Below are 17228 nucleotides of genomic sequence, written 5' to 3' on the forward strand. Positions count from 1 at the left end.
ATAAACAAAATCAACGAAAGCCAAAATTGAAGGACCTCTTAAAGGTGTCTGTCTAAAAAGAAGTTTTTAGTAGACAAAATACCCGAATATTATCTCCGAAATGAAAACGTTGATGTACCTGGTATGTTCTTGTATACAAACCTTCATATTAGTGTTAAAAACTAAAAACAAATTATATGATGTATAGATGAAATGTTCGTGTCTAAAAAATTACTTTCAAATCAAACACCTAATCGTCGTTTACCCGTCACATTGCAATCAATTAAGCTTGCCCTTATCACGATACATCACATCAGTGCTGAATGTATACGGTACGGTGGCACGAAACCGCAAAAAAAGGAAGGTAAAATGATTCGATCTGCGAAAAATTGGCTCGCGTGCGTGTTGCATGTCAATGGGCTGATTTGCTAAGCCACAATAAATATTATTCCAATACGCTACGTTTGATTGCCACGGTTGCCATTTCTCGCACCACTCGGCCACCCGCTTCCAGGCGTCGATATACGTACACGCGCAAAGTGGCAAATAAAAACGTTGCAAGAGAAATTCAAATCACCACCTGTTACGGCAACTCGGCAGCTTCGCACACAAACACTGAGCTGAGTATGTATTTTGTAGGGCATAGAGTAAGCTCGATTTCTGTTATAGCAGGTGAGGAGTTTCTCGTCCAATGTATTTCTTTGTACTTGTTGTAATGCAAAAAGGAGCAGGAACATTTTGCACGGAACTGCCTGCGGGTTATCAAAGAAAATCGAAGTAGCAGGTAGACAAGGTTAGTGCTTATCGTGGGAGGTTAGCAAAAAGGAGAAGAAAAAAAGAAGGGAAGCATAAACAGAGACATGAAAACAGACATCCAGCAAACGGGGCTTGAGTGTGAACGTATCGTGGTTGCAGGTTTCAGGATTCATTGCTTCGTGCACATTCTACCGGCCAATACCCCGAAACCCCCGGACTAAACCATCTGCATGTTCATGCATATTAATATCATTTACCATATCGTACCTTTGACACCTGGGTACCACCATGGTCCGGGTGGCTCTCGAACCATCATCGTCATTATCATCACCATCGTGTGATCATTACCAACGTTAGAATCATCGTCACCCTTCAGTGGGGCCGTCCATTTCCTCCGATTCGCTGGTTGAAGCCAATTTTTCCCCCACTACCTGTCACGATTGGTTCACCAATGGGGTTGGTACCATGGCGATGGTATATCCTGCCCAAATCCTCGAAGGCCATCAAAAGGCGAAAGCCCATCCAGTAAACTCCCTTCGGGGCCCGGTAGTCCAAAATCGAGCCGAGTGATATTAATGTTGATGTGATTTGTTCCTGCGGGTGCCACTTCGCGCCATTGCCAATTTGGTTGGTGGCATTCTCCTGTTGCAGCGGTTGGACCTTTTTGGACGAGGAAAAAAAACCCGGGGCGCGAGGGCAGACCGATGGTGTACAGGTACGAAAAGATACTTTGAGTGACTTTGAGCGAGGGCACACCGGGGACTACCCTGTGTTGATGACACGTTTGCGCGTTTTGCTTCGCGAAAGAAAGCGTTTCCAGGAGTAAGTATTGAGTTAACATGGCACGTCAGCGAGTTCCGTTGGGACTTTGGGCCGCATTGGGGGATGGGAAGGAAGAATCGGGTTGAATCTGGTACGGGCATGGGTCGATTCCGATTGCTTGGTATCGTGGAAAAGAGCAACCCTCACCTCTGTAACAAGGGTATGTTAGGGTAGGCAGGAAGTCCCCGAGCGTCCATTTCCGTCGCGAGCGCACACACTCTGACCGAACCGAACCGTGTGGCTCGTTCGGGTGGTTGGAATAATTTGAGTTGATTTGATTTATGTTTTTCGTGTCAGTGTCATATTTAGCATTTTCAGCTGTCGTGATCTCTCTGTACACTACACCCACCCCTTAAAGTCTCCCTTGAAGTCGTGGTCGCAATGGTTTGAAGTGGTTGTGATGAGTGTTGGTTGGATGTTGTTGCTACTGCTGCTGCTGCGACTGCTGTTGTGGACACTTGTGGGAAAGTTTCAGCTTCCGCTTTTTTTATACCTCCCTACCAGAACAAAAGCCGGAACAGGCTCGAATGTAATTAGGTGGTTTACCGACGAGTAAAGTGGTTGTAAAAAAAGTTAAAAAATTTAAGCACAAAAATTGTTCCCTCTCTCGCTAGCTTCGATCGGTAGGCGGGAATTAGTTTGCACTGTCAGTCGACATAAGGGGTCCGTTTTTTTTCCTCCCCTATTACATCCCCATCACACTCGAAAAGTATGTTTTTTTTTCGTGGGGGCTAGAGTGGTAGGTGGCAGGATCACTCGCGTATATCGTGTGTTTGCACAGAAGAGAGTGTGACGAGTAGTTTAGGCGTTGGATAACACTAATTTCACCCTCCATTTCCACCATGCGGGAGAGTTCTTTTCTCCCGTGTTGGCCCGGTTGATTCCAAACCCCCGAAAACCACTAATGCTCGGTTCGGTACAGTTCAAGCGCTAAGTGTTTGCGCTCTGGCGATGATGTATAATATGATTTACTCACAGCGCCCTGGTTTGGCTGTTTCGTGTGTTAGAGTTTGTCCGGCGACCGGTAGTTAGGGCCATGGGCACACATTCACCCCGTGCTGGGATGGTGGAAGGATGTAGGTTTGCTTACATAATCGCTGTGACCGAAACCCAGTGCCATTGGTGATGGCCAATTAGGAGGGTGGCCCGTTTTGCTGCTGGAATATTATTTTCTCACTCGCCCTGCGCGATACACGAAATGAGTGGTAGTAATTGAATTTTCTTTGGAAAATTGGTGTCACATATTAGCCTGTGTGGTGTTGTGCAAAAGGGAATACTATTAAATGAGTTTTCGGAATGTGGCTAGTATAGTTGTTTTTTTGTATGATGTTTGGAACATTTATTGCGAGTGGTTTAGATCAAACATTGAGCTGTCTTAAAGAGAACTTTTGTTTAATGTGAGCAAACGGAAATTGTAAAACTTTTTCGCATCCAAAAACGATATAAAAGCCAAACAATGAAATCGTTTAAAGTCACTAAAGAAAATGTTTTGTTTTTTTTTGTTTATACACACACTACAAGTACATCCGCTTTCGAGCATCATCCAGGATTGATAAAATTCTCCCAACGATTGTTGATTCACTCTGACTTGAAGGTGTCTTGAAGGCCTCTGTTGCAGAAGCAAAAGTCATCCAATAACAGAAAGTTCCTACTATCGTTGATTCTTTTTTTTGTCATCACTTTTACCGTTAAACGAATGAACAATTTCGGTATTAAGTGTCTTCAGCCAATTCTATCGATTCATAAACATCGCATTCCGATGGCATTACCGTGCAAATACGACAACAACCGCACAGCGATCAGTAATGCCTGAAACTGAGAAGTGGGACACAAGAGAAGGAGAAAAACAAAAAAAAAAACGGTTCCAATGGAAAAGTAGCAAACAGTAGCAAAACCTTCGAATGAAAAGCCGAAAAAGTTCCTAACGTTCGTCCAATATGCTTAAAATAAGTTTGTGTTCGGTTTGTCGTTTATTTTGTTGTGCCTTCCTTTGGGTTCCGTTCATTTTTTTTCCTTCTCTCTTCGTTTCGTTGTTAGCTCCTTGAAGTTTGTTTCGCCGGATCGTTATGTGATGAAGGCGGTCGACATGAATGCGTGTAGGTGTCATTCGCTCCCTGTTATATCTTGGAGGGGTGGCGAGAAACATTTGCTGTCGGGTTTGTGTATAACGCGGAGGGGGTCTTACGGGGTAAAGTTCGCCCATTTAATGACACTGGCTACACTTGCTAAACAACCGAAAAACCTCACCGTTTGCGGTATTACGAGTTTTATTTCGTCGGAAAAGACAGGTTTGTGAACTTTTTTGTTTTTTCCCCCAATCCTGTTTCCTTTTCCTTTTCCTAAAACGCGTATTACGTGAAAATGGAGGTAACTGGAGGTATGTTGGTATAGTGGCGCTTGGTATTATTGCTGTTTGTGGTTTGATTGTTAAAAAAACGTATGGAGCGAATGAAACCCCCTTGCACCGTGGTGGAAGGAAATTGGAAGCCGTGGCTTTGTAGATGTAGGATTTCAAATCAAGAAGCTCAAGATGGTACGATTGTCATCACAACCTGGAACCGGTAACGACGGTGTCGACAGTCGAGGGTGACGAGGTCGACGACAACGACGTCCATGTACCATGTACGACTCGCCCGACTTTGCCCGACCGTACCTTTTGCCTGTGGTGTGGTGGGATGAATATAATCGAAGCGAAAAAAGGATTGCATCACGAGCACTGGGAAATCAATAAACCAACAGTGCTTTATGCCTAGCACCTGGGTTACCATTTCGGTTTTCGCGCTTTTCTGCAAAAACCCTCTTCGACGTCGGTAGAACCCTAGAAGCTAAGCTGTAGCTGTATGCTTTGGCATTGATTGACGACGGGATGGGAAAGGGGTAGTTTATGCTACAAAAAAAAAAAGAAAAAACAGGACGAACCATCGAACCGTTTGCCCGCTCAACAGTACCATTTGTTTCATCACCGTGTGGCTGCGATGGCCGTGTCGGTATGTTGTGTGTCACGTCAAGTGTGTATTTCCCAACCACTGCTAGCTGTGGTTATTGCTGTTCCGCTTTTGTAGCGAAATTGTCATGAATCATTCAAATTATGCTTCCGACCGACTTGCGGCAAACATTATGGGCCGTCCCCCACCCCTCCACCCCCATTGTGGGGTGTGATTTTCGATTTAACTATGATGTAATGTTGGACATTTTGGTTTTAATTTACGTAATAACCTCTCCGTTTAGAGTGATGGACTCGTGATAAGTTAAACGTACTGGTTGGAAACGAAAGAAATCAACAATTCACGGTGGGGGTGGCCGTTATTCGTTTGATATGCTTTAACAGGATTGTAAAACAGAATGTCATAAATATTTGTAGTTTATTGATAACCACGCTATAACCAAGCTGCCTCACAACGATCTGAGCAATTCAGCGTAAATCATCCTTTAAAGCAGGCTCTCGACTTCCCTAGACAACCTTTCAAGCAGGGTATGCAAAAGTGTATGAAATGTCGGTCAACTTGGTTTTGCTCAAGTTTGGGTGGTCTGTTATATGATGATTTTATTGGTAGGACCTATTTGCGTAACCAGCACTGGCAAAACGGCATCAACCTGTAGAAGAAGTTTATTTCTAGCTCATCAAAACTGGTTGCAGTCGATGAGCGACCAGGCGTCTCCATCGCTCCCAAGACGTGGCAAGCATTCGTGGTGTGGGAGGCGATTTTGTTCAAGGCGATCCGTACCGTAGGTGTTTCTGCCTCTGCTGGGTTACGGTGCAACGATAGAAACGCGAGCCCCGCTCATCTGTATGCGTTGTGCTTTGCTTCATATCCTGACTGAGGCACCGAGGGAAACTTTAGCTTGACGCTTCGGTTTTCAGTCCGGGCGTACAAATAAAACCAGAATGATAACGAGCAGACGGTTTCTTCACCGACACACACACGGCATTTGTGAATGCAACGGATACGGTTATGGCTCGTTCCGGAAGCAAAATCACGATACGTGGATATGTGTTCAAACACACACACACACACACATACCTTCATCGACAAAAAAGGCAAACATAGGCATGTTTTATTTTCTCAACCATCATGCCTTCTGCCCGAACGCTGCTGAAACGCAAGGAAATGGAAAACAGTAAAGGGATGTAGGGTTGGTGAAAGGACGCAGCAGCAGCGTGCCTGCTAAATAAAGCATGCACAATACGAGCGTGGAGGATGCATTAAATTATCTATGGATTTTTGCTTTTGCTACCTTTTTCCGGTGTGGAGAGTGGTTGTGAATATTTGTGACACTACTTTAAGTGAGCAAGTGTATGGAAAGCTTTTGTTCTTCCAATAACGAAGAAGGTTGTTTTTTGACATATTAAAACAGATATTTTAAATTGTTTGTTTAAAATAATAATATATAAATTGAACTTTTATGCTTCGAACAGGAGCTAAGTTAGAAAGCTTTTAGCATCTGTGAAACAAGGAAAAAATTGAAATAGATGGGAAATATTATGGGAACATAATTATTACGATATGAATCCATCAATTCAAAAATAAATGGTAATTTGAAACATAAGTTTACATAAAGTTTTTTTTTAATTTCCATAATGTGGTGGAATATGCTTGTTTATCGGACTAATTTCTTCACTCATATTACTTCATTTTTACTTTACATTGAGTGTAAAAATCCCATTAGGATGTTGGAGTTGAGGCCTTACCTTGGGTAGAGGGAATCTCGATGCTCTTGAAATAAGAACACGAAGGTACGTGCTAGAAACCCATTTGAGCAGCTGACCTGACTCTAACGGTTTTGATTTATTTAATACTCCAAGTTGTGACTGTGTACATGGTTTTGCATAAGTGCATATAATATCGAATGTTTCCAATTGATGGGGTTCTATTCGCTTGCAATTGTTACTGATTTATTTTATTATTAACATTGGTAAAGATTTTTTGATTGTTTACACTTACTTTCCAGACTTTTATTCTATATAATTTCTATACTTGTTTATAAAAAATCGTTCGCTAGTTTTGGAATATCTTATAATTTCGGCAAATTGTTTTGCTTTATCAATCCTAAGAAATCTGCCATTTAACATTTTCAGTATAATATTTATTAGATGTTAGCAGATATGCTACAGTGGAAAATAGGAGCCACCCTTGGTTAAACTGTTGATGAAAAGCTCTTTGGTAGAGCACTTTGAATAAAGATTTGTTTTGATTTTTTTCGGGATTCTGTTTGAAAATTTTGTAAGAAAACAATTAAATCATAACTTCACATGCAACTTTAGGTAGAAGGATGGCTAACAATATTTAACTATCTTTTTATTTAAACCTTTCAGCATAAAAATCCCTTCTTGAAGCCCTCACAATGAGTTACATATCAGTATGCCTTCCTGATATTGATTTATGACTATTTGTTTCTACAACCATAACGCATTTTTATGAGCACGAAAGTATTCACAAACTTTTAAACTAGCGACCGAGCACGGGCAAGAATGCTGCTTTGTTGACACATTTGTAGCACCCATCAAAATGATTCGTTCCTGCCCAAGCATCGACCGTTCAGATTAACTATGATTGGTGTGAAGCCGAGGAATGATTCTTATCGCCGTTCTTTGCAAAACCGGTTCGCTCCCATCCAAAAAAGTGATCCCGCTCCCACCGAAAACTGACGTCAACGGAAACTTTCTCTCGTAGGGACACACTTCCAGCATCACTAGGCAACAGCCTAGCAAAGCAAGGGAACGCACGGAACGTAATAGATGCTCATCCGGATAGGGGATAAGCTGCATAAATGACAGGGTGGCCCATTCTGGTAAAGATAACAATCTATTTGATTAGGCTTTTAATTATTTTCAACATGCCAGTTTATGGCGGACAAAATGGATTGAGCCTGCACAACGCGCATCGTCGCCTGCGTAAGCATCGAGTAGACGGACCAGAATACTGCTTTAGATGGGTTACATTGTTTGGTGACCGGGGGAGGAGGAGAAGGGGGGGGGGGGGCATACTGGGCACACAGTTTATGTGTTTATGTGTCTTCGGTGCGCCTTCGTACCGCTCCCTGACGCCATCCGGGACGACATCCAGAACCGAAATGAAACGGTCTTCGAAGACATTTCATGTTCGACACGATAGTGGGTAAGCACGAAGGCACAAGCACTTTCACGACTCGGTCATAACTTGTGCGGAATGGATCGCTATCATCTACCGTCTCGGGTCTTTCCCCGTCTCGAAATTGTGTCGCTCCATTCTCTTGAAGCGATCTAGCAGTGTGCTGTGCACAAAGCTCGGGAGGTCACTTTTTATCAGTGTGTTAAGCAAAAGATTTTGGGCCACACACACAAACACACACACAAGTTTATGCTTACATAAAAAGTGTGTAAAACCCCTTTTTCTGTTTTAATAACGAGCAGGGTTAGGATAAATTTTACCATAGCTCGTTTGCCGTTTGTCACCCGCCGTCGGTTGATGAACGATGGCTTTTTTTTCTAAAGCAGAACACGCTGTGACAAACATTTTCCACGCAAACCGACTGCTAAGTGTTAGTCGACGCAGCATTACCGTTAAAGGCAGCGAACCGTTTGTGGTAAAGATAATTGGTGGGAAGATAAATTTCACTTCATCGTACCTATTAGCAAACTGAACAGTGTTAGGAACACTCGTACCAAACGCTGCATAGAATAGAGTTGGTGGCGTTGCTTAGTGCACTACTAATAAAAGTTACATCCCCTCTCCATAATGTATTTTCAAAACGAGAGGCGATAGAAACAAAAGGCAGCAAAGAAGGGAAGAAAAACTGAAACGCCATAATATAGTTATTATTAATAAATGTTTCATCATGTATCTCTCTGTATGCGCACTCGAGTTCGCTTTGCGCGGATGACCTTTCTCACCACACGCCGTGCACGGTGGTTGCATATAACTTGAAGAATGGCCATAGTGCGTTACCAAAGCTTATACCGAACCCTGGCTCTGATGTAATGGGTATGATTTTATGTAAACGCGAACAATATCCCGAACCCGGTTCTCTGGATGCGGTTCATTCGGTGGCGGGAGGAAAGCCTTGAAACAGCATCATAACCACGTACCGCAAGTTTCAATAAATTTTGCAATTAAAGTTACCCCACGTTCAGCAATAAACTTCAATCGTACGGTTGAGGCAAACACAGGCGCACAGTGTGGCTGAAACTGGAAAGTGGCGAGTTTTTGTTCGGTGGGTCCGGTAGCTTGCAACAGGCTGCATTGTTAGGTGCAGGTTTTGCATTTTGACTCGTTTTTTTTTACTTTTATTGTTTGGATAGTTAAATGTTTCGTTAGTTTCATAATATCTACTGTACTTAGGTTTGCTTTTACACATTTTGCTTCGAATTGTTTGATAGTTTACGAGCATACGAAATGAAGGAAAATATATCTTAATGGATTAAAAAGAGTTGATGTTACACCACCTCAGACATGTTTTAAGAATCTAGCAAAATGAATCCATTTGTCTGCGTTCTGTAAAAAAAAAAACATGTGCAAAACGGTGACCTACGATGGTTTCGCTTGTACTTAAAGAAATTGTTCCTAAAGGCAAACTTTCACACCTGCCGTTTTTTCTTATTCTTTGTGTGCCGCTGATCATTGCAAAAACCGTACCTAGCGTATCCATTCGTACTTCAACTGCTAACACGTTACCGTTATGCTGGTTCCTTCACTCACGCCACGCCACCAAGAAAACAGCTCTCTACCCAAAAAGGTTTTCTCTCAGGGCAAAACGAACCCCGGGTACGGAAAATTAGTCGAAGCGGATGGTTGAAACGTTTCGCGCTGAAGCCTACTAACGGTACTGGGTAACGTACCTTGCCTGTGTGTTGGTACTACTTTCATTTAAAAAAAAAAACAACGATGTTGGGCACCCGCTGGAACACAATGAAGTTCTACTGCAGAAGCACGATCTCGGGAACATGATCCCAGCTGGAAAAGGTAACCGTAATGGGTTACAAACAAACGGCTTCTTACCATTGCCATCCGAACAACATCCATTGAAACGCGGACAACACAAGCGTACACCGGGGCAAAGCATTTTTATCCCGCCACGGAACGTAATAGTCTCGAAAAAATCAAGAGCTATAACAGTTAGCAAGCGAGTTTGCAGGGATGTGAACATAAATTCATCCATAAAACCCGGAAAAAGCCCCGCGAACTAGTACGGGAGTCAGTAGTCGGCACAATGGGAAGAACACACACAGTAAAAAAAAACACGTTGCATTCAGTTACCAAACATTACCAACCACTCCGGTGCATTTGGTGGAAATCAGTTTCAATCCACGGACCCTTCCATGGTTCCACGTAAAGATTCCGTCATCGATCCATCCCTTTCGTTGCCATCGTTTGACCTGTTTTTTTTTTCGTTCTTGCCTTTCTGTTTTGCTAAGTTAAAAAGGACCTTCTATATACCTTCTAGCCAGCAAGTGCATCAAACGTAGTGGTCCAATTGCGCCGTAAAGTATACGCTTTCAGTGTGAACTTCGTGCAAGCAGTAATCCAGAAGTACGGTACAGATAAGCGAAGCGTTTAACCTTGCCTGTTCAGTACTGGGGTGCTTTCCACCCTTATTCACCCCGGATGTGTTGCTTCACCCCTTTTTGCATGGGGTACGCAGCAATGCACCGTGGAGTACGTTAGGAACTTGTGCTGCAGAATCATTCGAAGTCGGTGGAGGCTTTGGCGAACTTTAAACTTCTCTTCTCGTGGATGATGAGCCACGGTTGATGTCGCAGTGGGCAGGAAATGAAAAGGTAGAAACTCGTTTCTGTTTTACGGCCGTGTGCATTGAACCGCGTCTATGTCGGTTTTTGGGGGTGCTAGCGGTACTGCCCTGGGAGCGATATTCCTTAACGTGTATACAGTGAACTTTCCGGGCTGGGAAGCTGAAGAAGCTCCGTGAAAGAAACGGAGAAGTATTCGCATGCTGAGTAGTATCAGTGCGATTGTTTTAAGAGCCGATGGTACAAGGTTGGATAGTTAAAGAGCTCATAAAATGATAAAAGCAAAAGGAGAGGAGAAATATTAAACACACAAATGGATGTTGTTTGGTGAAGAAGGTTGGAGCGCAAAATGCCTTGAGGTAAAGAGCAGAATGGTTTTTTGATCTAGTTCATAAAAAAAGAAAGAATAGTTGAAAGAACTCATTTTGCGTGCATCACAATGATAAAGGAATTTTCCAATGTGTAAATTTATATGCTTTAGGGAAATATTTGATAAAAGATTAACTTTGAAAACATTACCCAATACTACTTCGTACAATCTTCAACAACAAAGAGCAATTTTCGACCCAAAAATATGTATTTTTGTTTTGATTTTTTTTACAAAACTCGCTAACACATTCTTTTTTATTCTTTGCAATATCCTTGTAATAATTCTAATTTAGAATAATACAATAATTTTCAATAATTCTTTAAAATATCATTTGCTGAGATGGCCTGGTGGTGTATGTGAAAAACTGCACCGGTTCCACAATACAGGACCGGGTATCAAGTCGCTTATGAACTTTCCTCCCTTAGCAAGGACTGAATGTCCGGCTGCGTGCTAAAAATAACTGTTGATGTCAGCGTGACCGTTTTTAAGAAGCAAAAAAGTAGTATATCCTTTGCTGAACATCGTTTTCATCGATCTCGTAAATATTTTTATAATAAAAAAAAACAGTGTACTTACATTAGTGATGAGTAAATTCAACCGAATGATTCCATCAATTTTGGAAGCGGCTTCGAATGCGGAAATACTTCGAGTTCGGAATCGTCCGCTGCCGTAGGGAGACTCTAGTTAGCAGTCGGAGTCGTCGGAGCCGTCGGAGCGGTCCGGAACCTTCGGATCCGGAGCCGTTAGAAGCCCCTAGTCGGCAGCCGGATCCGTCGGAGCTGTCACCGTATCACGGACGATTTGAAGCGCTCTGGAATTTCAATTCATTTTAGCCCCAACGAGTCAAACGGTTCAGCCAGCTCTGTCGGCTTCGTCTGCCGACTAGCGGCTTTGGACGACTCCGACGGGTCCGGACGGCTCCGGAAGGATCCGACAGCTCCGGAAGGCTCTGACGACTCCGAAGGCTCCGACTGCCAACTAGTGGCTTCGGACGGCTGCGGACGGTTCCGACGGCTCCGGTTGTCAATTAGCGGCTCCGACGGTTCCGACCGCTCCGACGGCTCCGGAGCTCCGATTCCGTGAGCCCATCACTAACGTACATTTACGTTAAGTACTTTTTTACGCTCTCTAAACGGCCATAATATGTAAACTATGCTGCAAACAACATTCAAAAGAAATAATTTCTGAAATTCAACAGCACATTTACTTCTGCTTGTACTACAATCGTGATTAAAAAAACATTTACATGTTTGCGGTACTGTACTTTTATACAGTTCTTTCTCTACAAACAGCATAGCAAGTCGTTGTGTAGTTACCCATTTCTAAAATTCCACCCAAAACAAACAAAACCTGTTCGGAAAAACACTCCGAAAACCCTCAGCAAAAACACGTTTTCACAACAGTCAACTTGTGTGTACGTAGCGTTTAGCCATACCATTGTCCCCGGGGGGGAAGAGATCGAACCGGAACATCACGCACCATCTATTTCTGACTTGGAAAAACCAGCCCATTCCGCATCCTAATGCTGGCCGTGTGTTCTAATTATGATTCCTGTCCTCGTTCGGCAGCTTGGCAAACTGAGATTGGTTCCGCCCGGGGGGGTTTTGTGAGGACTGAAAAAGGATTGCGTGAGCCGAATAGCTACAATAACACTGCCAATAATACAACGGCCAGACCAGTGCCGTACCGGGTGAGCTGCTCAAAAAGACCAACGGATGGTGTTGTGTGAGCTTGTGTGTCCTTAAATGATCTGCCATTGTAGGGCCATAACGAATTCGCCAAGCCAAACCCAGGAAGCAATGTGTTATGGTAGTTCGAATGTTTGATTGTCGTTTAGGCAACGCTAAATGTGGTGGCTGCAGAAGCAGAACACTGGGTGGGTGAAAAACTATCCCCAGAAATGAGTCCAATGAGCTGTTATATCGTTCAGTTTTGCCCTCGTTCGGTTTTCGGTAGGGCAGCAGCAGCAGGCAAAGAATCACAGCATTCCCAACCGTACCGTATCGGGTTTTGCCCGGAAACGGGGAATTGAATGAAAATATCAACTGTCCAATTTTCGGTACATCTTTGCAGCCGTGCAGCTGATTGAGTGGGTTATAGAATTTTAATGGTTTTATGAATTTTTCCTGAACTTCGCGCGCTTTCGCTTTGCCGTGCAATAGGACGACCGGACCGGGTAGTTTGTGCATCCCCAAAAATTGGCAAAGGTGACTGAAATGCGATGATGAAGCCAGCAAAATTCGTAAACCGAACCGTCCGTGTGGTGTTCCGTCCTATTTCGGGCCGCGTTTTATACAACCCGTCACCGATCGCTTTTCTTTCGACGGAATTTTCCTCCAAAAACGGCCGATATTGCTTAGAGGCACGATTTGCACCGCGATACCATCACACGCGGCCTTCTGGTTTGTGATTCGTGCACCCAAAAATTTCTCAATTTCTGACTACGCTCTGACTATGGCCAGAATGCTTGAATAACATTGCTGGTTCGGCGTAAGCGCTGTGTTTGTACGCGAACCCACCAGAATACCAATGGTAAGGGCTAAAAAGCGAATTGAATCGTTCATAATTGATCAGCCTCGGGTCATCCGGGACGGGTTTTTGGGATGATACGGTACCATCTCTATCTACGGTTGCTGTATTCGTCAATTTTTCGGGGTGCTCGATTTCTCGGACAGGCCGCGTTTGCCGTGAAACGTGAACGTGTTCATCCGTCATTTGGGTTGAAATTTCGCGCCACAAAATACCACACACGGCATGAAATCTGAAACTATCGGCACTCAGCGGTGAAAATGGGGAAAAGGGGAAAAACTAAACAGGGGATGGCCGGATGGTTATTTGCTAAACTCGGGCCCGCCGTGTGTTGCGGAACGTGTTGATTTCAGATTGACGTTTCGGTACCTATCTGCCTACCTTTTTTGGCCACCCTCACAAGGGCATGCTGCTTTGTAGGTTTGCGAAGTGAAAAACAAAACAAAAAAAAAAAAACGTTTGCAAATGTGTCGCATAGTATGATGAAAGGTAATGTTTGGTGTGCGAGTTGGAATTTGCACGGTATCGGATTTGATTAGGCATGGATATTTGAAACGGGGTTTTGCGTATGATGCGTGCCGCGTAACTGCAGATATATTTTGCGTAGGAATATCCTGGAATGCGGCATAACTGAATTTTTACACCAGTAAAAAAAATATTCAAAATTTATTTAAATTAAATATTTTACAGCTCACAGAACACTCCCGCCGTTCCGCACAATAAAAATAACTCTGTTCATGACGCAATTCCAACGCATCAAACATAGTTTGAATAATCTCCAGCGTAATGGAGTTAAATGATTTTTGATCAGTAAAATACCGTTCATTACCCATCGGACTGGAATGCTGCACAATGGAATAATTACACAGATATTAAAAATATTCAGACTGTTGAATTATTTAACGTATCTTGGGGCATTTCCTCCCAAAAGCAAAAAAAACAACAAAAGACTCAAACTTCGTGACAATTAAAAGAAAACAAACGCAGTGCAAACATTTGTAATTATATTGAATTTAATTGATTTTAATCCGTAAAATACTTATCATCACTCGTCAATCAAAAATGTGGAGCACCTCCACAAGATTGAATACGGCAAAACCGCTTTGATCTCCGGTATCTCATCATATCCTGTCCCTAGTAGCGCTACTCGCTCCATCCATCTTTGCTACCAGCCATTCAATTATGACTGCCTCAAGAGATGAACCTCTGCACCTTTTTGATGAAGCGATTGAATCACATCCGTGCCAGTCTTTTAACGATGATGAGGGAAAAAATAAAACACTGCTACCCTACTACCGGCGGCCGGTCTTATCAAATCAACCCACCAAAAACATTGCCTACCTGTCAGGCGCATACGTTTGATGTACACAATCTTGCAGCCTATGGCTACGTTTGGAAAGCGTCTTACTTTAGTGTGGAAGGGATGGTGTTTTTTTTTGTTACTTCTCTTCTCCCGGGATACATTTTCTGCTACCTTTGCCTTAAGGGGGCAAAAATGTCGGTATTTTCTTTCGGTAGCATTTGCACTGGATTTATTATATTGCGATCGATCTGTTTGTGTGCCAGCCAAACCAATAGTAGTGGTTTGAAAAGAAAGGACCGACACAGGGTAAACAAATAGAAAATATTCAATTTCATTCACCTGTTCTTGTAAGTTTGTTCTTTGCTACTTTCTTGCGCCATTTATACAACAACAGAAAAAAAGAGAAGCAACTGTACATGATAAGCTAAAAAAAACAAACTCGATGTTGTTTGTTGGGAAGATGTTTACCAGAAACAGTGCTTTAGAATCATTTTCGTAAAAAATGTGTTTATCTTGCATTTTGCTCCATTTTCTCATGACATTCGAACCGATGCTCCGATCCGTTCAATAAGCATGATGATTCTCCCTTTGCTATTACTTTGCGATATGATTCTTAGGAGTTGTACTGAAGGGGATAAGAACGTAGCTTTTCCTTCATGTGAATGCATTTTCTGTAGGATTTAACTTTCATCTGCTGCATCGAAGTTTCTGCACACAGAACAACAAAAAAAAAAACTATTTGCGTTGACTGCAAACCTTCACGCTAAAATACGCCAAGTAAGTGATCGATTTTCACGTGAAACAGCAGTGCCATTCCAGATGACTGGTGAGCCTTTTTCAATGAATTTTCTTCTCCCGCATCCTTATCCGTTCGGGATACTTACGCTTGCGCACTCGCCGCTTATCCTTCCATTTGTCTCATTTGCGTGTGCATCGCAATCACACGAAACTTAGCCAGCTGTGTGTGTGGCTTTCACACGCTGAAAGCTCCTTTACGCCAAGCTCTGGTGCAGACAAGCGAATCGAATTTTTTCACTGCCACCCGTTACCGGCAATCCGGAGCAGGAATGCATCGGGAAGCGAAACCTTACCATACATGCAACAGCTGTAAGAGCAAAGCGATGGATCCGAAATGATGGAAAATATGCAAAAAATGCTGAAAAGCAAAAAGACGAAAATAAAAGAAAGAAACCGAGTTGCTCATCCCGTACATGAAACGTGTGCGGTTTTTTGGCTCTTCGATTGCCTTAGAACGATGGATAAACTTTCCCTCTCCCGCGACTCGTAACCTTTCCTGGGACCCCTGTATGGCCTGTACTTGCCGCAAAATGCTGGAGGAGGGAGAAAAAAAAATCTCTACTTCCCCGGGGGTGCCACAAAAACGACATCTTCTTCTTCAGCTTTGTCATTGACTCGTGATCCCTTACGGGTAGAGCAGTACCCATATGAGAGCCGCCCAACGGAACGAAGCTGGATGGTATAAAATGGCACGATTTACACGGTACATCGTCTACTGGTGGGATCTCGCGAGGTGCACACTATTCCATCCTCTGCTGGTATTGGCTTTTTTCTGGTGTTGTCCGTTTGCAAAACACCCCACAACCCACGTACGGATGATGTGAAGCAAAACGGGATGGGCACAAAATTGAAGCAGCAAGCGGAAATATTTCATTCAAAATCCAATAAGAAAATATTTATACGACCCAGTTTTGCCATTCCGAGGATGGTTGGCACCCGAGGACGATATTATAGCGAGATGCTTCCGTATTCGTTATGTGTTGTGTGTGTGTGTGTGTGTGTGTAAGCTTTTTTTCTTGTCTGCTACCTCTCTATCTAAACCAACTGTTTAAAGGGGTTCAAACCGGCAATCGGGAGAAACGTTGGGTGTATGCAACACAGGGAAAAAGTTTTTCCTCACTTTGCCCATGGCAAAAGGTACGCGCTGACGCGGTATATAGTGTGATATCATTCGATCCAATTTAGAGATTTGACGAGTTTTTTTTTTCAAAAAAGCATCCAGCTTCTCATACGTTGTGTGAACATTACTGGTGCGAGTTGCAATTTAAAATATGCCAAGTGCCTTTAGGCTTTTCACTATAGGCATTAATACGTGACGCAAACTATGAAAGAATGTATAAGAATCATACTCGGTAACCAAATGTGTGCGGGCTTTTTTTAAAAATAAAAATATAAAATTAAAAACCATCTCGATAGAGAGAGAACTGCAGAAAATTACAAATGAGTGAAGCGTAAATTTCATCAACAAAGTAGTGAAACATAGTTTAATATACGGTTAGCTTTGCCGGCTCACCTAAAGGTAACTCACCCAAGTGTGAATGTTACCTGTAGGAAATGAAACTTATCGTGGCTAACCTTTTGCGAAATTAGTTTCCCTTTTTGCTTCAATGTGCAGCACCGACCCACTTGGCGGGGGTATTTCACACAAGGTTATACCGTCGGGACGGGCGTTCTGGCGTTCTGAGGCGTACCAATTTGCCATTTGGGACTAAATTAACATACACGAGCAACTTATGAATGGGTCTCGTTTCCAATGGTTGACCTTAAAGAAAGCGACTTTGCTAAGGAGCATCCTTCCGGCGGAATGGATATACCACCGTTTTGGGACCGGAGTACAGCATCCACCCTTCTCTTCCTTCTCTCTCGCTTTCTCTCACAGTATATGGGTTGTAGTGGCTTAATGGCACTGTCACTTCTGAAGCTTTCGTCGTCGCCGACGACGTTGG

The 17228-nt window shown here is 43.1% G+C and overlaps 1 protein-coding gene across 6 annotated transcripts in view; it reads left to right on the forward strand.

Moving 5' to 3' along the window:
• Positions 1-17228, forward strand: part of LOC125765772 (cytoplasmic polyadenylation element-binding protein 3) — a 220136-nt gene that overhangs the window by 29025 nt on the left and 173883 nt on the right. The window lies entirely within an intron of this gene.

Source organism: Anopheles funestus, chromosome 2RL, assembly GCF_943734845.2.
Source record: "Anopheles funestus chromosome 2RL, idAnoFuneDA-416_04, whole genome shotgun sequence".
NCBI lineage: Eukaryota > Metazoa > Arthropoda > Insecta > Diptera > Culicidae > Anopheles > Anopheles funestus.